Here is a 26,411-nt window from a genome sequence, read left to right on the forward strand (position 1 = left end):
GCAGAGGAGGAAGGAAAGCACAAAATATCTTGGCTATCATTTGTGCCCTCCTTCCTTTCCTTCTCCCCAACCCTAGGCACCACTTGTCATATCTGTGGGAAAGCTTGCAGCACAGATTGGACTCCTCAGACACCTTAAAACTCATCAATAATCCCCCCTGGCAATCATCATCCTCATATCAAGGGATAACTGATATATACACAAAGTCCCAGGTAGATCCCATATCACAACAGGGAGATGCTCAAGGCTGGAGTCTCTTTTTCTTTCCTCTTATTTCTTAGTCCAACAATGTCTTCAATGATCATGACATCAGGACTCAAACCAAACTTCTTGTCTAATAGACTGTTGTTATTCCTACCTTTCTGTATGGGTGTCATACCTGGATGATATATTGGCAACACATGAAAACTTTACCATCGTTACCATCAGAGATGTTTTCAGAAAATTCTCCATATCAAGTGGAAGAACAAAAGAATGAATATGGGTGCTCTGGCTCAAGCAAACTCTTGCTTGAGGCCATGTTAATATAGCATCAGCTTCATTGAACAGGACATGTTGTAAGGATGCCTGAAAACAGGCTCCTGAAACAGATCCTTTACTCTCAACCCAAAGGTAATCACACAAGGTGCACAAAAGAAGAGAATCAAGGACACCTTAAAGGCCAATCTGAAGAAATGTGATATTAACATCAATACTTGGGAGACTTGAGCACTAAATTGTCCCTAGTGGCATGATGTACGATAAGGTATCAGTCGCTATGAGCAAACTCATCTCACTATAGAGAGAAACAAAGGAAAATGGCTAGGACCCAACATTACTAGGACCTACTCCTTCCTCCCAGAGCTATTTGACATGTCTGTAGTTGAACATGCAGATTGGCCTGGCCTGGAATATCTCTGGAACTGTCTTCCTCTCTCCCCACTCCCCTCCTACTCCCCTTTCCCCACCCCCATCCTCAAAGTTAAAGCCTGGGGTGGCTGCCCTGATCATCCAGCCCTAATTACACCACTGCCGAGCACTGTCTGTACATAACCAGGGGAGGGAAAACTCACAGAAGCACTGTAAACATATAGTCTGTTAAAGATCTATACTTATTAAAATATGTTTTCACTGAGGACTAATTACACAAGAATTTTTTTATGCTTCATAATTTTACAAGTGCCATATGGTCCTTCCAGTTCTTTGCAAGGAAGAGCTATAAATCCTGCTTTGGGTCCCCACTTGTCCTATAACTTTTCAAAAGAATTGTCATACTAAAGCTAGAAAGGATTTTTCAGGTGGTAAAATCTAGTTTTATTTTGGATGAGGACAAAGCCAGAAACATTTTAAATTCTCTGAGAAGGAAATTTCTGAATAAAACATGTTTTGGATTGTTTAAAATGAGCAATGAGTGAAACAGTGTTATTTCAGAAAAAATAAATCAAGATGTTTCTTTGTTTAGAGAAATTTGTTTTCATATTGTTGGAGTTTTGTTTCTGTTTTTTCCAGAACAAAGTTCCTGTAATATTAACCTAAGTTCATGAGGTCATTTGATTTGAAAATGACACATGTTGTCAGAATATAATTCCACTTAAGTTCCTCTGATCAGCTCTAGAAACTGCATTTTTGCTGAGGAGAATGAGAACTGACGAATTCCAGACCTGACTTGATCCAAAACCAAGCTACCCCAGCTGCCTTCCTCTCTCCACTATCATGTCAGAGCTGTGAGCGGATGGCTTAGTAGTGGAAGTGACGAGCTACTCACTTGAGTAGTATATGTGAGTGTTATCAAGTTGGATAGTGACAGATTACACAAACTCAACCTTACATAGTTGGCCACTATTCAGGTTTCTGTAAATACACTTTTGAGAAGTATTTCTCCTGTGCCAAAAATCTCCCTTGCAGAGACTATGCAGTAAACTCTATATAATTAGAACAGGAAAAAGCAAAAATTCTTAACCTATTTATTCACCTTATAAAACACTGCCAGCTCATGCCATCTTCTAACTTATTATGGATCTTTCATGTACAGATGCTCTTTAAGTACCTAAATATTCCAAGTCACCAATGAATATAGGCCCTGCTCTCGCTGCCATTAAAGTCAATTAAATCACAACAGATGCTTGAGTGCATCTTTGAACTAATGTATTATGACTTGTCTGGCAATTGCTTCCTTTCCTGGCAGAGCATAGTGTATCAGCTAGGTCTGCAGTGTACTTGGCTGGAGCACAGTCCCAAGTTTAAAATATTGAAAGGTATTATTAGAGTCTTTTCGGGATTGTTTTTAAAATGAATTTCATCTAGTTGAGGGAAGAATCAACTGCCATGCAATAAGACTTCAGGCAATTAGAAATATACTCTTGCTTGTCTAAGTCTTGATCCAGTGAAGACATATGCAGCTACTTAACTTACAGTGGTAGCCCATGTCAGATCCTCCCACAGGGCTAGCATAGTTAAGGCACGCCTGTTTCTGCATCCGGCAGCACACAAGGGTATGATGTAGCTGCCATCACAGTCTTTGACTCCTTAACTTATAGTATCAGACAGCTATTTACTTTTGGGTTGACTTGGGCAGCCCTTAGTGGGAGTCCAGAACAGGGCTTGAACTTGTAACTCATGAGCCAGAGCAAGATACCATATTTGTTCTTTCACCTCACTTCTACTTCCAGATGTAAAAATACATGATTTTGCTGGATCAGGCATTGCATATGTTTTCTTTAAAGGAGAATATTTAAAGTGAAACAAAATAAATTTTACAGGGTGGTTCTATTTGGAATTGTCTTTATCTCTTCTTCATCTGCTGCATGCATTCACAGTTAAGAACAACAGAAACTTCATAGGGCATTCATGTGTGTTTCTGTTAAATATGTGATTATTTTAAATCCTTGTTTAATTGTCTGAAATGGGCGAGTATTTTTCCTATAATTTATTAAATAAGGAAAAAGACTAACATAGTGTAATGTGGGATGAGCAAGGCAAGTATGTGCCCTGGTGCTGCTTAATGCAAAGGGTACTAAAAAGATGGGGTGGGGGGCACCTCATTTTGGGACTACCTGCTGCAGCCTGCCTCATTGCTGCCTGCCTGTCTGCTCTGCCTGCACTGGCTAGAGACCTACTAGCAGGAGCTGTGGCTGCAGGGGCAGCTGTCTCCACATCTTAGTTAGTGAAGCTCCTGTCTATTTGTATTTTCCATATTAACTTGGGCAGGCCAGGGTTTCCCTCTGCCTGCAAAAGGGGCAGGAGATTGAAGTGTCTGTGAAGCTCACCACATACACACCCTTGGTGATGGCTCCATGGAGGAACCACCAGCTGAGGTCCCCAGTGGCTTGTAGGATGAGGGTGGAGTATAGACTCAGCCACTGGGGTGCCCAAGCCATGCCCTCGCTGAACAGGTCCTGCCAATTGGTGTCTGGGTGGGATGCATGATGGATTGTGTGGCACATGAGCATGTAGAGGTGATGGTGGTGGAAAAGCGAACTGGTCTGGAGTCCTCTGGCCAGTTCAGGTGCTGGAGCAGGGAGCACTGTGATGCCAGGCGAGGTGCCGGCCCCATGACAAACTCTGGTGGGCTGGAGGACATGGGGGGGGTGGGACTGCTACTGTGCAGGACCTGGTCAACAAGGGCAAGGGTATCAGGAGGTAGGGCAGATTTCACTTGCTGGATCAGATGGCAGGTCACACATGTCATGGGTAGACCCATGCACTGGGCCAGTGCAGCAGGGTCCACCCAATCCTGCCTATTGTAGTCTGGGAGGTCTTTGATATGGGAGACACCAGTCAGGAACAACCTCTGTCACAACTGGGGTGCCTCTGCTATCAGCACCTCCAGCTGGGGGTTCCAGAGCAGGGGCTCGATGAGCAGACTGGTGCCCTGGGTGAGTGTTGCAGGGGACCTGAAGGCAGAAGCCAACCTCCAGGTCTGGAGGTGGTCCTGGTAGAACCCTGGCAGCCCTTACAGGTCCTGCAGGGAGAAGCCCTGCAGTCCAAGGAGCTGCCAGTCATATTGGAGCCCCTGGAAGTGGCAGAGGAAGGCAGACCCCAGGTGGCCCCATGCCAGGTGGCTGCTGACACTGTATAGTAGTCACTGCAGAGCCTAAAGGTAGAAGGTCAGGATCTGGCTGCTTAGGCAAACCAGGCCCTGACCGCCCTCCCGCAAGAGAAGCCTCAGGACCTCCATAGTGACTCAGTGCTGTCCTGGCCAGAAAACCTCCACTGTCCATCTCTGGAGCTCTGCCAGGACCTCAGAGGGAACAGGCAGGGTGTATAGGTAGTGCCAGAGCATGGTCAGGATTAACTGGTTCAGCACCAGCACTCTCCCATGCAGAGAGAGACACCTCAGGAGCCCTGCCCATGCCTGGAGCCACTCCACCACCTTTGCCTCCAGCTGGTGCCAGTTCTCTGGTGGGGAGGGGTTTGGGGGGGGACAGGTAGACCTCCAAGTACAGCAGTGATCCCATGTTCCAGCAGAGCCAGTGGAACGTGGGTGGGAGTGAGCCCACCTGCCACCTGTTACCCACTACCAGGCCAAAGCTCGTGACCCAGTTGACCTGGGCAGAGGAGGAGACCAAGTACAATGCCTGGCAAGCCTCCACCTGTGCCAGGTCACCTGAGTCCTAGACTATGAGGTGTACGTCATCAGCATATGCTGAAAGGACCAGCCACACTGCTGGCTCCCAGAGCATCAACCCTGCCACCCACCTCCACAAGAGAACAAGGAAGGGCTCCAGGGCAAAGGCGCACAGCTGGCCTGACAGCAGGCAGACTTGATGCACCCCTCTCTTGAATGGGATGGGTTCTGTCGAGGTCTAGTTGTCCTTGACCAAACACTCTGCAGAGGCATACAGCAGCTGGAGAGCTCACATGAAGAAGGGCCCAAAGCCAAAGGCCTGCAGCGTGCCTGTGAGGTACCGATGATCCACTCTGTCAAATACCTTCTCCTGGTCCAGGGATAGCAAGGCAAAAGACAGGCTTTCCCAGCATGCTAACTTCAGGAGGTCCTGAACCAGGTACAGGTTGTTGACGATGTAATGTCCAGGCACCATGTATGTCTGTTCGGGATGGATCACATTCATCAGCATGGACTGCAGGTGCAGTGAGATGGCCTTTGCTGCCACCTTGTAATCCATGCAGAGGAGGGACATGGGATGCCAGTTTCTTAGGTTGTGGGGATTCCCCTTCTTTGGCAGGAGGGTCAGCATGGCCCTCCAGCATGACAGGGGGAATTCCCCACTTCCCTCAGATTCCAGCTACAGCAAAGTCCAGGCCAAGGGCATTCCAGAAGGCCCTGGGAGAGGGGCTGGACCTGGTAGAACTCCTTGGTCAGCCTGTCAATGCCTGGTGCCTTGTTGCCTGGCATCAGGCGGAGAGTGGCCAAAAACTGAGCCAGAGTGAGAGAAGTCTCCAGCTGGTCCTGGTCAACCATGCTGACCTGCAGGAGTCCTTCCCACAGGGTCTGACAGGCTTCAGCATCAGTTGGATACAGGGAGAAGAGCTCTTCGTAGAAGGCCCACATGTGCCAGCACATCTCACCTGGATCTGTGATAGTGCCAGAAAGCAGGCGATCCTCTCCAGGGCATAGAAGAAGAGGGAGCTGTGGTCCATCTCCCAAAGGAGCTGGATGCATGAGTGGACAACCGTATTGCATGCACGGTGGTTGTCCAGAGCACAAAGCTCTTCCCGCCTCTGCCGACCCTCTCTGCAGAGGGACAAGTTGGTAGGGTTTGTGACCAGGTGCCTCTCCAGCTCTAGCACCTCCTGATCGAGCTATTCCTGGACCGCCTCTCTCTGCCGGGTGTGCCTCTGAGTGTAGCTGCAGCAAAAAAGCCGGATGCACACTTTCCCCACATCCTACCATCTCTGAGCCGAGGGAAAAGTTGCCCGTTGCTCCCACCAGGCTGACCAGAACTCCTGGAAGGCCTCCCTGAAGCCCACATCCTCCAGCAGACTGGCACTGAAATGTCAGTAGGCTGACCCTGGATGCCCAGGCCCTAGCATGGCCTAGGACCAGACAAGGTGGTGATTGCTGAAAGGGGTTGGCAGGATGCCGGAGGAGTGGGTCTGGACAAAATGTGGAAAAGAGGTATAAATTCAGTCTAACTGGGAGGGGCATGCCTGCTTCTCCCCCTCCCTCACATAGGTGAAGGCAAGGGTGTTGGTAGGGTGACAGGCACATCAGATGTCCACCAGGGTATAGTCCATCAGGATCTCCCTGAGGACACCCACAGTAGCCTGGTTCCATTCCCTGGTCCAGAAATGCAAGTAGCTCACCCCTAGGGACCACCAGGACCAAGAGGTCTGCAGGCTCCATGGAGCCTGCCAGTTCTTGGACATCTTCCTCCTGGTCCTGGGGCTCAGCAGGCTCCTTAGGCACTGTCTGAACCTCCTGGTCCACTAAGACCCTGGACTTCAGTTGGGATTGGGAAAGCTCTGCAGCTTCTTGGGACAGGGGTGGGGGTAATGGTGGGGTTCCTTCACAAGATGGTAGCATAGACCTGGAGCCCTTGGGGGTCTGTGCAGGGTACCTGACAAAATTGGCCTGTTGATTAGGGGACCTCTCCCCAACCCCCTCTGGTGTGGGACCATGGGGTGGGCTGGAAGTGAGGTTTTTCTGGGAGGGAGAGGGAAGATACCTATCAGGCACCAGGGTGGATTTGGTGTCTGCCTTGGGGTCCTGGGAAAGGGGATCTCCCTTGCTAGGACTCACTAGGGTGAGCCCCAGGGCCCCTGTCTCTCCCAGATGATCCATGGGTGGGCGGGGGGAAAGGGGAGCATGGCTCCATTGCCAGACCTTCCTTTGGGTTCACCTCAGCCTTGGTGCCCATGGTCTCAGGGGGTAGGCCCTGGCCAGTGGAGTGAGGGTCTTCCTCCATGGGTTCTTGTTTGGGACTGTCCAGTCCCCAGTGGGGGCATGAGTAGGGGCAGGGGGGACCTGCTCCCTCTCTTTCATTGGCTGCTGCTGCCCTCCCTGGGACCCTGCCAAACTTGGTGTGGGGGTGGGGTCCCATGAGCTCACAGGGTGGCTGGATGATGTGGCTGGGGTGCCAGGGGGGCTTGAGGGGGGATGGGTAGCAGTGGCAGGGGCACCCCTCTCACCAGTGGGACCTGTGGATGCCCTCTCCTCCTGGCCCATGGGGCACTTGTGACATAAGTACCCCGGGGCCCAGCACCAGAAGCATCACAGGTTCCCCAGCATATATAAAACCTTCACCAGGGACCCCTGAAAAGGAATCAAAGGCACCCTTCAGACTCCAGCCATGTTCCCGCCGCCAGCTGGATCATAACTTGGTGATGGAAAGAGCGCATGTGGCGGAGGCCGGGGTCTCAGCACCTCAGCGAGAGGGCCACTACTAGGGAGATAACTCTCCCCAGAGTTTGGCGCTGGGGGAGCAGGGCCCAATTAGGGATATAGGATGGGACAAAGCTGAGGACCACCCTGGTCCCCAGCTCTTTGAGGGGCTTGAGGAGGATGTACTCACCTTCTACTACAAGCCCCTTCTCCACCGCTTTTTGTGCAGCAGCCTCCAGGCCCTTGCCATGAAAATACCCCCTTGCCATGAAAATGGGAGGCCGCCATGATCTTGGGGGCCCCCACTATCCGAGCCAGGGCCTGCACCTACATCACAAAGTGCAGGTTCTCCTGCTTGGGTAGTTGGCACTTCACCCCAACCTGAGCTGGAAGGGCCAGTGGTGGAGGATCCAGGCCCTGAGGCTTTGGGTTGCCCTGCAGCTGCCTGTGCATAGCTGCTGTTCCCCTGTGGGGGGGGGGGGGCACATTGGTGGGGTTTGGGATAGGGCCAGGGGCAGACTGAGTGGGTGTGCTGGCTGGTATAGGCCCTTGCCCTTCCCACCCCCAGCTGTGGAGGAGGCTGAATAGGAGCCCTTCCCACTGCCCTTGCTCTTGGTGGCAGGGGAGGGGGCTGGGAAACCCCTCCAGAGAAGGAAGGCCTGGCCAGGGGAGACCCCCTGGCCCTGTTGGCTCCTTGCTGGAGTTCCACCTTCCTCTGCAGTGGAGGTTGCAGGCTTCTCTACCCCTGGAGGAGGTTGGTTGGAGTCTGCTCTCTGCTTTGTTTCCTTGCATGCAATCAAGAAGGGAGGTGGGGGAGAGATGGCTGCCCAAGGTGCATATATTTTCCCTGCTATGTCTCTGAGGACCCAGAAGTGTTTCAAGAGTTGGCAAGATGTGCTTGTTTTCTCAAATCTTAAGTTTCTGGAATGGACATATTGTGCTCAGGTGTAAGTAACATAATCCCATGGGTGGATCCTAGAAACTAAACTGCCCAGAGTATATAGTGTGGTGAAAATGAACCTATTTAAACACATGATAACTTGGATGGGCTTTAATAACAAAAACAAAATCAAATATTTACATTTCTCTTGTATCAGGCACTGCAATTAATAATGAATAAGGCACTGGCCTGGGCATCATGAGACCTGGATTTTAATGTTGAATCTGTTACATGACTATGCCTCTTTGCCTCTTCCCATGCCATCCTGTCTTCCCTGTCCACCCCAGTAGGCAGAGTTGTAACAAGCAGAGTTGGCATCCTGAGTAAATCCAGCCAGGAGGGTGGCACGCAGTTCTGAGAGTCAGGAAGTGGCACATATGGGTCCTGAGAGTGGAGGGAGGGAGGGGACATGGGTTCTGAGATTGTGGAGGGTGTGTGGGTTATGAGAGTGGGGAGGAGTTGAGCAGGGGGTTGCACCAGTCTTACCCATGCTGGAACTTCAAAACAGTCCCCAGCTGAGCTACTGCTCTGCCCACCCTGGGTATTGCTATTAAAGCAGCAGTTGTAACTGGGGACTGTTTTCCAGTTCCTGGAATGAATGACCCATGGACTGCTCTCATTGCCAGGGTGCAGAGTCCATGAGGGTGGGAGGCTATTTGGCATCACTCCTAACTTGGTGCCTGGGTTGGTTGTCCCTCTTACCCACCCCTTCTTATGCTATTGATGGAAGGCACCATCTTGCACTATGTGTTTGTACAGAGCCTAGCACAATGGACTTTGAGCACTAAACAGTAATCATAACTTACTAACAATAGTATTAATAATGGTAGTATTATTACAATATAACAATAATACAATACTGCAATAGTAATAATGACTCTCCTCCCTTTTGATAGGTCTTAGTTTCATAGTTTCACAGTTTGTAGGGTCGGAAGGGGCCTGAGCAGATCATCAAGTCCAACCCCCTGCCATGGCAGGAAAGAGTACTGGGGTCAAATGACCCCAACAAGGTGTTCATCTAACCTCCTCTTAAAGACCCCCAGGGTAGGAGCCAGCACCACTTCTCTTGGAAGTTGGTTCCAGTTCCTAGCTGCCCTGACAGTGAAGTAGCGCCTCCTGATATATAGCCTGAATCTACCCTCTGCCAGCTTGTGACTGTTATTTCTAGTCACTCCTGGTAGTGCTCGGGGGAACAGGGACTCCCACAATGACTGCTGGTCCTCCCTGACTGTAAACATTTACTAGATCCTCCTCAGCCTTCTCTTGTGAAGGCTGAACAGGTTCAGGTCCCTTAACCTCTCCTCGTAGGGCCTGCCCTGCTGCCCCCCTGATCATGCGAGTGGCCTTCCTCTGGACCCTCTCCATGTTGTCCACGTCCCTCCTGAAGTGCAGTGCTCAGAACTGGACACAACTGCAGCCTGACCAGTGTCGCATAGAGGGGGAGGATCACCTCCTTGAACCTGCTGAGATGCATCTGTGGTTGCATGACAAGGTATGGCTGGCCTTCCTGACCACATCCCTACACTGTCTGCCCATGTTCATTTTGGCATCAGTAACAACTCCAAGATCCTTTTCTTGATCTCCCAGTATTCAAGCTTCTTTTCTACTAATTGTCTGTCTACTAATGTGGGGATTTCTCTCCTTCCCCCACCCCTCCATTCTTAACTGTCAGCAGTCACTGTGTTGGCTTCTTTTCTCAGACCTGATGAAGAATGCCTGGACTTCAAAAACTTGTCTAACTTTGTTTGTCTAACTTTTTCCAACCATAGAGTTGGTCCAATAAAAGATATCATCCAAAAATATCCTTGCCTCTAACAATAATGCTAACAGTAATCACAAGTACTCTGGAGTATTGTGTTGAAGGATGCCTATGTACAAGCAGCAAGGCAGCTCCAACAAGCTGTAATTACAGCATGTCAGAGCAAACTCAATTAGTTGAGTCTGGAGCATGGTAATTACCACCTTCTAGCAAACTCCAGTGTCATGTGTATCAGTATCCCCGAGCTGAAAAATGGTGGCAGGGGCACTTTAACTAGAGCTTATTTGATGAGCTTTAAAGTGCTTCCACTGCTATTTTTCAGCATGGGGATGCTGATACACGTGACACTCTGGGTGCTTTAATTAGAGCAGTTCTTGGAGCCATTCTAATTAAAACACCCTCATCCCACCCCCGGAACCCATGTATAAATGTGCAAAGTGATTTAAAGTCACTTTGATTAATGAGTAGAATTATTTGGAGATATTACATGTACATGATGTCAGTTACAAAATGTACTGATGACTGCTAAAATACTATACCAGACGTTATTGTTGCTAAAGATCAGTAGTTGATATATTTTGCTTCTCATGTTTTATTACTCTGAGTAGTTCATTTAGCCAGGGCTGCCAAAGAGAAGTTGAATGAGCATATGGGATAAATAAAAAAAGGAATTGCTCATTGATGATTAATGTAAAAAAGAATCACAATTTTCTATGGGAAGCATAAAATTAAGTTTAATTATGACCATTCAATTATGACCATATAATACAATTCAATTTACTTGAGGGATCTAGCACAACTTACATACCACAGATTACACACCTAGCTCAAATTACAATGAAATAATTTTTAGCATAAAAATTATTTCAAAGTGGAGGACATTCTCTGAATCTGGTTTGTAACCTGCAGGTCTGTGTGTGTCTTGAGGGGAAGGGTTCTATGTCACAGGCCTTCTCTGCCCATAAATGTATTACTCAATTACTGGGTTAATAGTGCAGTTAATTTAGACCAGCCATGTGTGCAAATTAACTGTCACACCATGAGAAGGTCCAACCAGCTATAAAGTTAGAGCTGGAAAATGTGTACTAACTTCATACCTTGTTTCTATCCAGCTTTAATTTGCATGTGTAACATCGCTATACCTCCTGGGTCTGGGAGCCATGTCAACTAAGGGGCTCCCAGCCATGGGGGGTACACCATGTGCTGTAGCAGCTAGGAGTCCTGCAGCTGAGGGGACTCCTAGCTACAGCATCATCCCATGGGCTGCTGCAGACGGGTGTCCTGTACTGCTGTGAATTGGAGCAGAAGCTGGTGCAGGGGGAGCCCAGGATCATGATCCCTAAACTGGCAATAAGGCATGATAGCTTCTGATGGTGGATCCCTTAATCTTGCCTCCTGTCATCCATGCATCTGTCTTTACCTGAACGTATAAGTGACTGGAGTGTTCCAAGCAAGGAAAGAGGTGCCTCTACCTGAACGTATAGAGGGGCCCATAGTAATCTGGTGTACATCTGGGGAAGATTTCAGGAGCATGTGTCAGGTAAGCATCTGTGATGGCTGCATATGTGCTGTTGTGCAGGTGGTATCAAGGGCAGCGTGGTGGCAAAAGGGGCTAGAGAGGCAGACCTAATGAATTTATCAGCTACTGCTGCCCTGCAAAGTATGGAGACTATATCTGGGATGGCTGTTTCAACAGCATTTGTGTATCATTTCTGATACCATGCCACTGACTCCATGAAGATACCCAGTATCACCCAGTAAACTAGGTGCTGGGAGCACCTACATAAAGTGCAGCAAATCCTGGTACAAAATATTTGGGGTTATAGTATTATCATCCCAGAGGCTTTTTTTATCTGTGAAAATGAAATGTTTTGCAGGTATAAAACTTCCTATGATTAACGGATGCCCATAATGCGCCCAAATAATGGGCTGCTACTAAATCTATTAATAATGAAGTTGCAATATTAAGTTTGCTGTTGGCTTTTTACTTTTCCTTCTCCTTTTTGTTCTGATTTCATTATTTCTCTGACACACTTTCTCTCTTGCTCCTGATGCTAAGGTTACATTTAAGGTTATATAGGTGTCCAGATATTTAAATTTTCTGTGGCACATTGTGCTAGCTCAATTCTTTTCTATATTTCTTGTTTTAGGTATCTACACTGACAGTACCTAATAGAAATATTTTTAGTGAGAATTTAGGCAACTTCTGTGGCTATCCTAGTCTCAAGCTTCAAATCTTGCTTCATTTTGGAAAAGGGAGTGGGCACCTTTGGGTCTGTCTAGACATGGCTTTAAGTAAATGTCTAATCATATGAGTTACTCACTCTGGTTATATTAATAGATGGAACTCAGCCAAATAAAAGACAGTTCCATTAAATTCTCTGAGTTTGCCGGGTGGTTATAAAGTCAACATGCTGTGCTACATCTGACCAGTGAAATAGTTGTTTCCTGATCCTAGCTTTGGCTCTCAGCCAGAAAAAACACAAGACAGATGTTATGCTTTGCTAGGGTCAGGGTTATCAAAGGGATGTGATTAATAGTCAGTCAGTTACTTTGCTTTTTGATGCTTTTGTTTTGTTGATTGTTCACATAGAAACAATTTTTAGTTGATATGGTAGGTAATAGAGTTGGACGAGCAGAAGGACAGCACCATTTTGAATCAGAACTCTTCCTTAAAAGAATATATACTGTTATAAATTGGGCTAGTGGTTTTCACTGAGCTTGTTTGAGCTGGATGCTACTGATACTGATATCTCCAGGGGCAGAAAGGTTAATACCTCCTCAATAAAGATAACAGTTGCAAATGCAAACAAGGTGTTCTGTACTGTTTAATGATCTCCTATCATACGATCAAGGCAAAAATGTTAGAGAATTGAAAAAAAAATGACTTTAAAAATGCATCAAAGTAATTTGTTATTCTTTGATGTAGGAAATTATTTATAATCAAGTATGTTCTCCAGTGGGATATTGTTTGCAGTTTATGTAAGTACCCTCAGTTAGAAAGGGTTTTTAAGGGAAATCAGGAAGTTTGAATTTCATATTAGTTCCTGGCTATATTTGAGTTGCATTCCCCTTTTACTATTAACTTTGTGTAACTGGTTAGAACCAATATACAATGTGTATATTTAACTGTAAGAGAGATTCTCATTTTTAAGGCATAGTTTCACATTGGGGCAGAGAAGAAGCCCACTGGGGAGCTTTTGGAGACAGACATCAGAGCAGTAGGGATTTCATTGATATGTCACTGGCATATTAAAAAGAAAATCTAAATTGACTTCCACTTCCAAACATACACTATTGGTTAATGCAGATGATACCATTCCAGGCTGACTGCCAGCAAATAAATTGAAAAGGGTTATTAAAAACTCTATTTACCAGACTTGCAATATCAACAGGAGATGAGCTGTCATCAAATGACTCTTTAAAACTTCTGCAATATTAGTCAAGATGAGGCCTAATCCTAAAGTCCTGAATCCTACTAACTGCAAAATCTGTAGGGGAATCTGACCAGGGCTTTTCTCTCTCTTATCTGTAGAGTTGCAGCAGAGTTATTGCCCTTCTTCCCTGTTTCATTGCCCTGCCCTTTATATTTTCATTCTAGATAATATTATATTAAATAATATTTTACCAGGGACTTTAAAATAGTGTAGTTCATGAATAGGCTAGACTGTGCCCTTGTCTTACTTTGTGGTTGCCAAGGAAAAGAGAGCCCCACCTCCTTGCTCAGCCTACCTGAAGGTGTCCTTGGTCTCTGGTGGACTGGAAGTGGGTGTAACCTTGACTTTCTTGTTCCCTTACCCCTCCTAGCCTGCAGTTCACTGGCAAAGAGTAGCAAGAGGATAAGGGAAATCAGCTTCAGACTTTCAAAGACTTCGGCCCTCTATCATTCCCAAGAACAAAAAGGGAGAAATTATGATTTGGAGTCTCATTCCTTCTCTAGTGTCCAGGCTGCTGCTGGGGTGGAGCAATTATGCTCTGCTTTTTACTTTGATCATATTTTAAAAGTTCAGTCCAACGCAGCATGAATAACTTCTAATGCTGTTGGACTGATTTGTATAGGATTCCCTCTGGTTTACTGAAAGCAAAACAATATTTTTCACAGGGCGTGTGAATAGTACTAAATGCAATAAAGAATACTACATAATACTTTGTATCTGCACTTAAAATATTTACCATATTCCTTGCAGTACCTCCTAAATTTCTTTCCTAGGTCTCTCAGGCTTTCTCCTTCAATTTTTCCACTGTCCCTTTCAGCCCTTTTTTATCACATACTTCAATTAATATCAGAACTCGCTGCACTGAAGCAGTAGACTCTTTTCCTGGATATGGAAAATAGTCTGAGTATTGTGGTAACATGGATTATTTGCAAATGGCCAGTTTAGTAATTGTTTGCATGTTTTTAATAGGCTGGAATTATTAAAGGGAAATTCATCTTAAAGTGAGGGTGCATCCTAATTCCTTACGTCTTCTCTGGAAACCCCAGCCTCCGCGGTTCAAAATGTAGTCATCTGGACTGTTAGTTCCTTTTTGTTTTTAGTTTAAGGGAAATTATCGGTCAGATTTTAAATTCTAAAGACAACAATGTTCTTTTTGTCATTGCCTGACTAACACTGGTTCTCTTGATACAGGTCGGCACCTCTTCAGTCTTACAAGAATGAGTCATAGTCCTTAAAAGATAATATCATTACAATGCTGTTTGGAAAAAGCAACCATCCATAAATATACTCTGCCTTTCTCCTGTTCTTGTCCATGGGTTAAATAAGATAAAATCCCATCTGTTGCTGCAAAAGAAGTTGAGTAACAAGTTCATTAGGATGTCAGGAGGAGTAGTTTAACAAGTGTTCTGGCTCTAACCTTTTACTGTATAATCTGTCAATCTTGTTTGTTTCACAAATGTTGATCAGAAACATTTTATTCCAGGAACTGAATGTAGATTGAGTCACTTTCATTATTTTTTTCTTTAAAAAAGGAAATGAAAACACTGTAAACAAAGTAGTGGTGGTGTTGGGGGTGATGTGTCTGTGATGGTTCAGGAAAAATGTGAGAGGTCCAATAATAGTTACCACCTACAGAAACCTATGCCTGTAAATGGTGTAGAAACTCATTGTACCCAATGTAATGATAAAAGAGAAGGGAAAGAGATAGGGGAGAAAGAGGCTTAGAAATAAATGATGCCAAAGTTTAAGAAAGTACCAAACTTTTACAAATGTAGTTTAAAAGGAACAGCATATTGACTGCTTGCAGACATTAATACCACCCCCGCCACCCCAAACAAAGACAAAAACCCTGGCGCTTTACTTTATACTCCTCATGCTCCTGTGCTGAGCCTAGCATATGCCCAGAAGAGGCAGTGTGTTAGTTGGACCTGGCTCACCCAGTGTCTGTATAGACTGGGCACTTTAGTAGAGCTTTTTCGGTGCTTTTATCTAATAGCTGATAGACTTAGCTTTAGAGAAAAGTGTCAAAAAGCCCTGCTGAAGCACCTGATCTATACAGATGCTGCAAAGCTCGGTTGAAGTAATGAGCTGCTTCTTTCAGTAAAGAGTGGGGTTTTTTTAACATCAGCTAACAGCCATGTCTCAATGAAGTCTGCTGGATATAGGGAGACACTTGAAGGAAGAAGCGTCAGAAGGGTATTCATAGATTCATAGATGCTAGGGTCGGATATAAGGCAGAATTTTGTTTCACCTAGGACAGAAGTTGGCAATTATTTTGGTTGGAGGGCTGCTTAATGAGTTTTGGTAAGCTGTCTAGGGTCACAAGTATAGCCCTGCCCCTAGAGAGGAGCCCTGTCCCCTGGCTGCAATCTTGGGACCAGAAGCCCCACCCCTAACCCCTGACCTTTGCTGCTGGAAGTCCCTGGAAGTACTACTTTTGGGAGGGGGATTGCTGTCTTGGAACTGGAAAAAAACCCTAATTAAATACTAAAAATCAAACAGCTACTATAACATATTTTAATTTTATATAACAAAAATTTTTGTTCTGATTTGTGTATGTTTACATAGTGTATATAGAGGCAACTGCATAATAGCTCACATGAAGTCTTACTCTTTATATTGTGGGAGGGTGTGGAAGGGCATGGGGGTATGGGTGGGTGCGTATGTGGTTTGTGGGGGCTGTATGTGTGTACATGGGGTATTGGAGAGGGTGTGGGAGTGCATGTGTGGTTGTGTGGAGTTTGTAGGGGAGTGTGGGTGTGTGTGGATGAGTGGGTATTGGTTTTGTGGGGGTGTGTGGGGTGCATTTATGGGATGTGTCAGTGGGCTTGTGGGGGGCTCTGGTTATGTGGAGGGGGATGGTATGTGGGTGTTGTGGCTAGGGGGCTGTGTGTTGGGGGGTTGGGTGTAGGGTATGCATAGGGGTGTGTGGTAGGGTATGCATATGGGGTCACCCCTACAAGTGACCCCCCTCACACATGCCCCTCTATTGTGCACTGCCCCTGCCAGCAGCAGCAGGGGGTGGGCCCTCAGGGCACTCATGGCCCATGGGTGGTGGAGCCTACCAGCAGCGCGTGGTCCTGGTGAGCCCCAGGACTGCACATGGCCAGGCCACTGGCTCCATTGCACAGGGCTCACATGCAGTTCCCAGGTTCTCTATCCAAGCCCTGCACTGCCAGGGGGAGACATGTGCGATGAAACTGGCGGTACTGGTCATGGGGCTCAGTCTGGAGGCAGGGAGAGGGGCAGAGCCAGCCCAGCTCCATAGGGCAGAGCTCCCTGCCATTCCTTAGGTCCTAAGGGATGACCAAAATACTACTACTACTCAGAGGCCACCTCTGAGTTACCTGACTAATGTATAGGCATGAGTCTATTACCTCTTTTTGGTAGGCTAGTATCTCCATTATAGGACTAGGGAGATGCCTGTTCATTTCCAGGGAGCAATCCTAGTCCTATAATAGGACTAATAGAATTGCTCATTATGGGTTACAAACCGCACTTAGATTGTCTACCAGGTGAAATAGAATTCTACCCATAGTCTGTAGAAGAAGGTAAAAAGGTCTTACTAATGAATATTTTCAGAATACAGTAAGAAGGAAATAGACTAGAGAATCCTAATTCAGAAAATGGTGCTTTGTAGTGTCATAGAGGGAATTGGGTTTGGCCTGAGAGAAGACTGAAATAAATTTTATGGGATTATAACATGATTAAGAGGCTAGCATTTAAATATGGTGCTGATTGACAAGTCCTACATATAAGATCTTAGACCTGTCACTGGAGTAGGTCTGATTATATGCCTGTCCTGCATCTCAGACAAAAGCAAAAAAATGTAAACCTCTTAGAAGCTGTTCAGACACTGGGAATATTAGGATAAGTCTTGTAGAGGGATGGATTACTGAGAGAAGGAATGATGAGGTAGACAAAGCTGTGTGGTAAATGTAACATAAAACTTGGCTGAGCAACTGAATACCCCTGCCATGGGATATACATGGAGACACATATATCCATACCATTCCTCCACCTGTAGAATTCATCTATCCATTTTGTAGTCAAGACTGAGTATTCTGGTTGAAATACTGCTCAGTTTTGAGTTAAAAAGTAATACAATGTTCTTATTACAGGTATACAATGAAAGAATAAAGGGAACTACTCCAAATGTGCCTCAGGTAAAGGGTCCTGCTCACCAAAACTGTGTACTGGAACAATTGGGTATGAAATTCCTTATGAGATTATGGGACAGAAGGGATTTTGTTAGGAGCGTCTTACTTGTCAGAAGAGGCTCTCTATAACTCTGATTCCTTTTTCAAAACAAACAGGAACTTTGAAGTAGTGTATAGAGCTGACACGAGGTTGAAGCTGCAAAAAGTAGCATCCTGGCTGAAGGACACTAGACAGGGCCTTCCTTCCTTCTTAGCTGTAGTTACTTCAGGTGGGGTAGGTGAAAGAGTCCTTGGAGTAAGACATCCCTTAGAGACAATAAGTGAATTTGTCCAATGGACTCTTTCAACCCTGGAGAAGACACTGTGGCTGTGTCCAGATATGCAGGCACATGCAGTTTGTGGTACCACAGACCTCTTTGTGGTGCCACAAGCTGCATGCTGGGAATGTTAAAATAGGTCCTGAGCTGCAGATTTGCAGTATGTGGGCAAAATTTGCTATCAGGATTTCCTGGTAGCCAAAAAACTGCGAAGGGGCATGGCACATGCTACAGTAGCATGCACTGGAACAAATGGAGGCTTGGTCCTCCAGGGAGACACTCTTGCTGCCTGCCAGAGTGTCTCTACTATTTCATTTGTGTTCTGGCTGCTTCAGCATGCCAGGAGCCAAGAAGAGTAGGGGACAATTTGTCTCTCACCAAAGCACACATGCAGGGGCATGTGATATGGCACAAAAGAGCAGCACAAATTTGTGCTGCGACTTTTTGTGGTGCTGCAAGTGCACACCTCTGTACATCTGGATGCGGCATATGAGTGGGTAGGATAGGAATGGCTAACATTTGAATGCATGACCTCATTAGTTAACCAGCTACCTGTAAAAGGAGGTTTAAGTAAGAACTATTGCCAAGACTACCCAGGATGAGAGTGTTGCCTCATAGACAGTGGCATACCATGGGTTTCTAGTGCCTGCATTTGTGTCATACCCCCCCAGGGACAATCTGAGCAGGTGAAGGGCCCCTTCTCCCACCCCGTGACACTTCTGCAGGGAAATTGACATTGTGGCACATTGGACTCAAGGGGTGGGGGGCGGCAGTCAGAATTTCTGGCTGTAACAGGTAAAAAAATGTACAACCCACTGGGCAGGTGGGTAGACCATACACCAAACACGGGAGGCACTGCAGCCTCTTGACCTGGTTGGCATCTGCCCCCCAGGCCCGTGCCTGGGGGCCATGCCCCCTCCCACCCCCCCATCGGTACGCTACTGCTTATAGATACTGTTGATTTATTACTTGTTGGCTTTCTCAACCTTATTACTTTTTCCTGCCCCCTCACTATTACTCTTTTGTCTTAAACTCTTAGACAATGGCATCCAGATGATGTAATTTAGTTTTCTGAGTTTGTTGGAGAGGGCTCAAGCTGACGAGCTATGTTATCCTCTTGAATTTGGCCTCTTTGGAGCCAACAGACATGGAAGAAGGATTGCGCTTGCTTCCCAATCAGCCCAAATTCTTACAGTTGGATGTACAGAAAAAAGATGTAAATGCTGTTGTCCCTGTAGCCCAAATTGTTGTTCTATATTTTGAGACTTTCTTTTAGGAGGAAGAAATAGATGACAGAAGTCATGTTAACATTTGATACAATCTCATTTAATAACAACCAATGAACATGAAGCCCCGATTCCCAGAACATATTTAGCCTGAATGAAGGGTGCCTAGTACTTCCTGAGGAAGATGTGAGAAAGGTATAGTGGTACCCAAAAGCTTGTTTATGTCCCTCTCAATTGTACAGTTTGACCAATAAAAGGTATCACCCAGAAAAATCCTTGCCTCTCATATTTTTTCTGGACCATCATGACTACAACATTATCTGAACACTTGAATTTCCATTGAATTTTAGGAAGTCTGTTAATTATAGCCGCTCTTAATGTCTTACAGCATAGATTCCCTAACAGTTGCAAAAAATAAAAGATTTACTCACTATTTCAACCTGGGCCCTCAGGGCAGTCTAGTCAAGAGGTATAACGCTAACAGAGTCCTGCTGTAATTGTTTCCTAGTCCCCTCTTGTTTGCATATTTCAACCCTGCCCTGTCCAGCTGTGACAAATACTGAACCTACACTGGCAACAGAGTCACCTTATGTCTAGCACTTGCCTTCTTGTCCTAGCTCCCTCTTGAGACTGGTCATCTCTGGGCATCTTCTTTAATGTGCTTTTGCTACTGTGCATTAAATTTAGTATCTCTAATGTGAGGTACTAACTAAATGCAGATTAGTCTGACCTAACATGCAGTAGTGAAAGTGCATGCTTTTTAGTGATGCTTCATGTGCAGTAGCCTAATTTTACTGCACATTAGCGTATTAGCACAGTTTTTGCCATGACACTCTAATATGCAATAAAATAGGCTACTGCGCATTAAAGTGCATGTGTAGATGTGCCCTCTGAGTGTTAGTTTTATTACCCTTTCTTCTTCCATGGAAGATTATGAAGGTTATAGAGGCTTCTGGTATTTGGTTGTTGAACTAGGGTGACAGAAGGTGAGAAAGAAATCGATATAATCAAGCTGTGTAACAAAAAAATGGAAACATATTAAGTCCTCAAAGAGAACTTCATACATTAATTTAGTGGCGAGTAAGAGCCAGGTATCTGATTTTCAGTTTAGATGGTAATATATGTTCACTGGAAGCAATTTTGTTGATACATAATTTATCTCATGAGTTCTTAATCATTGCCCCCCTAAGTCTGAGCCTTTCCACAGGAAGATTACTTATTTCTTTTTAATAATGGATTTATTATCAGGTCTTTTGTCTTCATTAGGGGTTTTTTTCGCTTGTCGTGATCATTATCTACTATGCTTCCTGCCGAGTAGCTGTCTTTAGAGTAACCTTATTACATTTACGTTTGTCTCTCATAATGAATATTGACTAAGTCTCTCCAGTATTATTTGCAATCTTTTTCTTGGTAATTCAAAAAATTAGTATATATATAATTTTAGTTTTCTTCTTTATGTCTCTTCAATAAATGAACATCAGCATGAAATACTGAAATTATAAAGCCACTAAATCAACTCAACACTGGAGACTGATATTTATATGTAGTTATCAGGAGGTAAAGAAATAAGCCATTCTTATTTTGGTACCTAAGTCAGAAACTTTGAGACATAATAGTATTAATTTGGCTTCTCTGGTTTTGCACTGCAAAATCTTGAAGAGACTAAAATTATAACAAGGATTTTAGTTTTTTTAAAATAATTTTTGAAGTTTCTGATTTCTAGTTTTGCATCCAATACGAAAGCTGTAGCATAAAATCACCAAGAGTTACAATCATAAGGGCCAGAACATTCGCCCTTCTTTTGACAGACCATGCAATTGTTTGTTCCTTTGAGCATTTTCTTTCCTTTAAATTTAAGCCATGGTTCATTCTTTGAGGTACACTGTGGAAAAGATTTTTTTCATGAGGTAGATAATTTACACAGGACTCTTAATAATTATTATCATAACCATATTATTGTTGCGATTTCAAGCTCTGCAGCGAAGTGAAATATGTGTAGTAGTTGCCTACAGCAGGGAATGAAGTAGAAAATCATAGTTGCAGTGGGAACACAGGATTTTCCATACAGATCATTGCTTTGTTTAGTCATGTATATTGCCTCTGGCGGCACATGATAATTCAAAACCATGATCTACCCAAAAAGCTGTGCAATGTTGTACATAAAGGAAAAATTCCTTTCCTGGAATCCAAATGACCCAATCACTATATATCCTGAAGAAAGAATTGATTACTCTATTTTATCCTACCTAGCACGGTTGCAAATAGGTATTAGAAATTACCTGGAAACTTAAGAAAAATACATGTTTCAAAATCTCCTGCATAAATATCTGTTGTTGATTAATCCAGTGGTTCTCCACCTTTTTGGACTTGAGGCACCCCACACTGGATTTGAGGCACCCCTTCATAACTTTGGGGGATTGAATGGCACCCAATTTCAAAAAACAATTTATATGTCACAGCTCTTATTTCCTTGCAGAGGGGCTGGCAACTGACCTGGCTTATTTCCTTATACCTCACTTGTCTCTTGTACACCTTTGCAGCACCATTCAGAGGATCTGTGGCACCCTGGTTGAAAATCACTGGGTTAATCATTCTGTATGCTATCCAAATGTATAGAATTTTTGTGCCCTACAAATGTATGAAATTCTGTTCCTCTAAGTTGTTGCTTAAGGTAAAAGGGATGATTGAAAAGCTTTCACTATGTCACTCCTAATTTTGAATGCTGTCCTGTGTTACTTAGTCAAAATTTCTTCTTTCCATGTGAAATAATCCTGAGGTTTCCAGTCTGTCTCCATTTATAGCTCTGTTATGTTCCTCCTCATCCTCTATTCAGTGACTTGTTTCAGAAAAAAAACTCCCCTTTGCTTTTATTATTAGAGTTCTCAGTGTTTATGGTGGGTTAATGGATTGTATTATTTTATTTCCTATATTTTACTGGACCTTGCCCTGGCATATCCTGCACTGCCCATGAAAATGGCATTTCATTTAATTTTCTCACAGTTATGACTATTACTTGTGTTTATTGTTATAGCCTCTAATTCATTTTCTTAACTCATAACAGTAATGCCTGCCATTGATTTCTTCATGCTCCCTGGCAGGCAACAGTTTTCCTTTTCATTTGTTTTTGTGGAGAGCTATGCCATCTGCAAAAGGATTGAATGCTTCCCTTTGCCAGCCTGGAACATAACTCTTCATGAGGCTTTTCATCTTCTAGATCAGAGGTTTTCAACCTTTTGGGATCAGTGTACTGGGTGGCCAGACATGGAGCAGTGTACTCCTGGCAGCTGGAAGCAGAGTGTGGGGGGAGGAAGATGTGTGTCCGAACACAGAGCGGCGGCAGCTGCTGTGTGCAAGCTTCCCTTGCCCCAAGCATACAGCTGGGTGGGCTGTACCCGCGAGCAGTGTGGGATGACTCATGGTGGCTCTCCATCCCTGCCTGTGCGTGTGTACCCCCTAGGGCCTTCTCAAGTACCCCCAGGGGTATACATACCCCTGGTTGACAACCCCTGCTCTAGATCAGTTTCTGACTTGGTTTGGATCCTTTTTCCATCTGGTTTTTTGATTATTATGTAAGATGATTTTCTCTTCCTGACTCAGGTGATTTTCTGTATTAACTTCTGGTGTATGAGCTATAGGCGAGAAATAGATATCACCAAATGAAGTGGATCAGCTATGCCACAATGTGTCGCAGCACAGCTGACCTGCTTTGTTGGGTGAAACACACATCACCCCTTGTCCCACCCTTGATGATGTGTGGCAAGGGGTGATGTGATCTCTTTGCTTTCTCCACTTAGCCAGACCCAACCCCCGTGATCACCGGGGACCAATCTGACTGAATGGGGAAGGGCTTTTCCGGGCCCATCCAGACTCAGGGCACAGTTTCTATTGAGTGGGGAAAGCAGATTTTTTCCCCACCTGCCCTTCCCACTCCCCAGGTCTGGCTGTGCAGGGAACCTCAACTTCCCCACGTATGGAGAGGCACCCTGAGATTGTGTGGGGTGCCTCTCTGTAAGCAGGGAAAGCAGGCAGATGCTCGGGGGGCTTGAAAGCTCCTTAAGACCCCAGAACACCTGTCTGGGGTTGGTAGGAGAGTGCAAGCAGCTCAGGCTTCTTGTACTCTTCCACCCTAGAGGAAATAGATATTTGCTGCAATAAAGTGGCAGAATCTAGTGCCACTTTTTGTTGAGCTACTGATTTTCCTTTACTGTGGAGCAACAAAGGGTATTTGCTGAGCATTAGAGCTGCCATATACATTTTTAGTGACACAAATGAGATGACGGGTGATGTCTGTATCCACCTGGAGAGAGAAGACCATCTTGCAGAAATGAGTTGCTGTATTTACTTCCTTCTAATCAGTGTTCACCATTTTATCCTCTCCTTTCTCTCTTTGCAAGCAAAGGCCAGGGTCATATGTTTACTTGTTTCTCTTGTTTCAGCTTTTTTTCCTGTAGACTTTGAAGTTGTTTTTTTCTCTTTGTAATGTATTGCCCCTCTGTCTGCTTCAGCTCTGTAGAAATGCAAGGGAAGCAAAGTCTTTTCCTTTGTCAGTAAAGTCTGTATTGCCTCTCTCCCAACTACAGGACCTCTGCTGACAAAATAAGCCCTAACACGGACACACCAGAGACTGGTAATTAAGCAGAGTGGATGCCACTGAGTGGCCTTGAGTGCACGTCCCACGTCCATGCTCAGGTTTTGTGTCTCTGGAGAGGCCAAGAACAGCAACCGGGGTGCTTGTCCTGAGCCATTGATTCTGCTTAATTACCAGTTACTGATGTGCCACAGTGAGTTGGTAGGGCTTATTTTGTCAGTGATAGATCTGGGATACTGGCAGGAATTGCATAAGTGTGGCTTAATTGCATGGAAGTCAGGATGTTTTAGGGATATACGAACAGTATGAGTGAACTGTTCTGCAGAACTGACTGTACGTATGCTCTTATCTCATAATAACAGAAAGCTAACTCATGATAGCTTGGATCTCAGTGAAAGATGGATAAATAACAATAGTTTCATTTTTATTTCCTGTGGGGTAAGAATGTGCACACAGGCACTTATTATGGAACAAGCGACATGCACTAAATTCTGGACCATTTTTTCTCCTGTGCTAACGTCCATACCCTTAGTAGCCAGAGGACACAGTTTTTCATCTTTAGGCCTTTGGATAAATTTACTTATGAAAATGCCCACCATTGTGTTAGGTCAGTGATTTTAAACCTGTGGTCTGCAGCCCCCTGGAGGTCTACAGACTATGTCTAAATGGTCCATGAAAAATGACTATGATCAATCAAAAGTAAGTGAATATCCACACTTACAATTCAAAGGGGTCTGCCCGCATTTCCATGTGAAACTTTTTAGGGGTTCTCAAATGAGAAAAGGTTAAAAACCAATGTGTTAGGAGATTCCAGTCCTTAACAGTCAGGTTAAATATCGTATTACAAACTCAGCACCACTATAAGCTGGTATGAGCTAGCACTTTCAGCATTCTGAGAAGACAAATGATGCATTGAATGAGCCCCCTTGTTCCACCATATGCAAAGAGCTGGGGTGTTACTCACTGTCTGGGTTATCTGCTAAAGCTTTGCCTTGCTTACTCCACGGAAAAAGAAAAGTCTTCAGCCTTGGGTGATCAATGCGGCATCTTTCATAAGCACTACATTTACTCTAAGAGAAGAAAAAGAAAAAAAATGCCTACACTGTGATAGATTGTATTTGTACATCTTTTCCAGTATTTCTTCCAGTGTTATTAATGTGCAGGCTTGGATAGAAAGCATGCTTTTTTTTTTTGCTTGTTTGGAATCTAGTTTGCAATAAGCCATTTGGTTGCTGCTAAAGCTGACAAAGTATAAGCTAGAGACAGGCTAATGGATCTTCCTTTGTACTAAGTCTTTGTGCTTGATTTTTAAAAGAGGATACTTCTCTAGATCTGTTTCTTTCTCCATCTAAATCATTATTAATGCAATTCCCAGATATTCAGTTTCTGCTGCCTCAGTTTTTTTTTAAATACTGATTTTTTTTCTTTATAACAAAGAAAACATCTTTTAAAGGTGTTTTTAAGGGATTTTTCAGAGATTTTGAAATAAGTAGAAGCTTACTGCTGGATATTCATCTTTTGTATTTTATAAATGTAAAGCTTCATGGACTTCTCAGTAGGTTGAGGGTCAGAGGGCACATCAACATATGTGCTTTAATGTGCAGCAGCCTATTTTACTGTGCATTAAAGCTTCACGTAAAAAAGTGCAAATATGCTAATCGGCAGTAAAACAGGCTACTTCACATTAAGCATCACTAAAATAGTGTCTACTTTCACTACTGTGCATTACGGCAGCCTAATACACATTTATTTAGTACCTCACATTGGAGGTAATAAATTTTAATGTGCATTAGGAAAAGCTTATTAATGCATGTGTAGATGTGCACAGAGTAATCAAAATACAAATTAAATCAAAAGAAGTAAGGGCATATTTGTCTTTTGGTACATGGTAAGACTTTTAAAATTGATTTGGGAAACATTAGAGTGTTATATGATGACAAAACAACCCAGAATTGAGGTTTCTTGGTGGTATCTTGTGTCCTTCCAGAAAGATGAATTCAGTAAAACCCAGGCTTCTGAAAACAAGGAGTGACCTAGACAAATTGGAGGATTGGGCTAAAAGAAATCTCATGAGGTTCAACAAGGACAAGTGCAAAGTCCTGCACTTAGGATGGAACAACCCAATGCACTGGTACAGGCTGGGGGCTGACTGGCTGGCAGCTCTGCAGAAAAGGACCTGGGGGTTACAGTGGGCAATAAGCTTAATATAAGTCAGCAGTATGCTCTTGTTGCCAAGAAGGTTAACAGCATATGGGCTGCATTGGTAGATGTGTTGCCAGTAGGTCAAGGGAAGTGATTATTCCCCTCTATTCAGCACCGGTGAGGCCACATCTGGTGTTCAGTTTTGGGGCCCCCACTACAAAAAGGATGTGGACAAATTGGAGAGAGCCCAGCAGAAGGCGACAAAGATGGTAAGGGGGCTGGGGGACATGCCTTATGAGGAAAGACTGGGGGAACTGGGTTTATTTAGTGTAGAGAAGAGGAGACTGAGAGACTTAATAGCAGTCTTCAACTACCTGAAGGAAGGTTCAAAAGGGGATGGAGCTAGACTATTTTCAGTGGTGGCAGATGACAGAACAAGGAGCAATGGTCTCAAGTTGCAGCAAGGGAAGTTTAGATTGAATATTAAGAAGAATTTTCTCACTAGGAGGGTAGTACAACACTGAAACAGGTTACCCAGAGAGGTGGTGGAAGCTCCATCCTTGAGGGGGTTTAAAATC

The sequence above is a fragment of the Crocodylus siamensis genome, chromosome 3 (genome assembly GCF_052110815.1).
Source record: "Crocodylus siamensis isolate JL-2025a chromosome 3, ASM5211081v1, whole genome shotgun sequence".
Classification (NCBI taxonomy): Eukaryota; Metazoa; Chordata; order Crocodylia; family Crocodylidae; genus Crocodylus; species Crocodylus siamensis.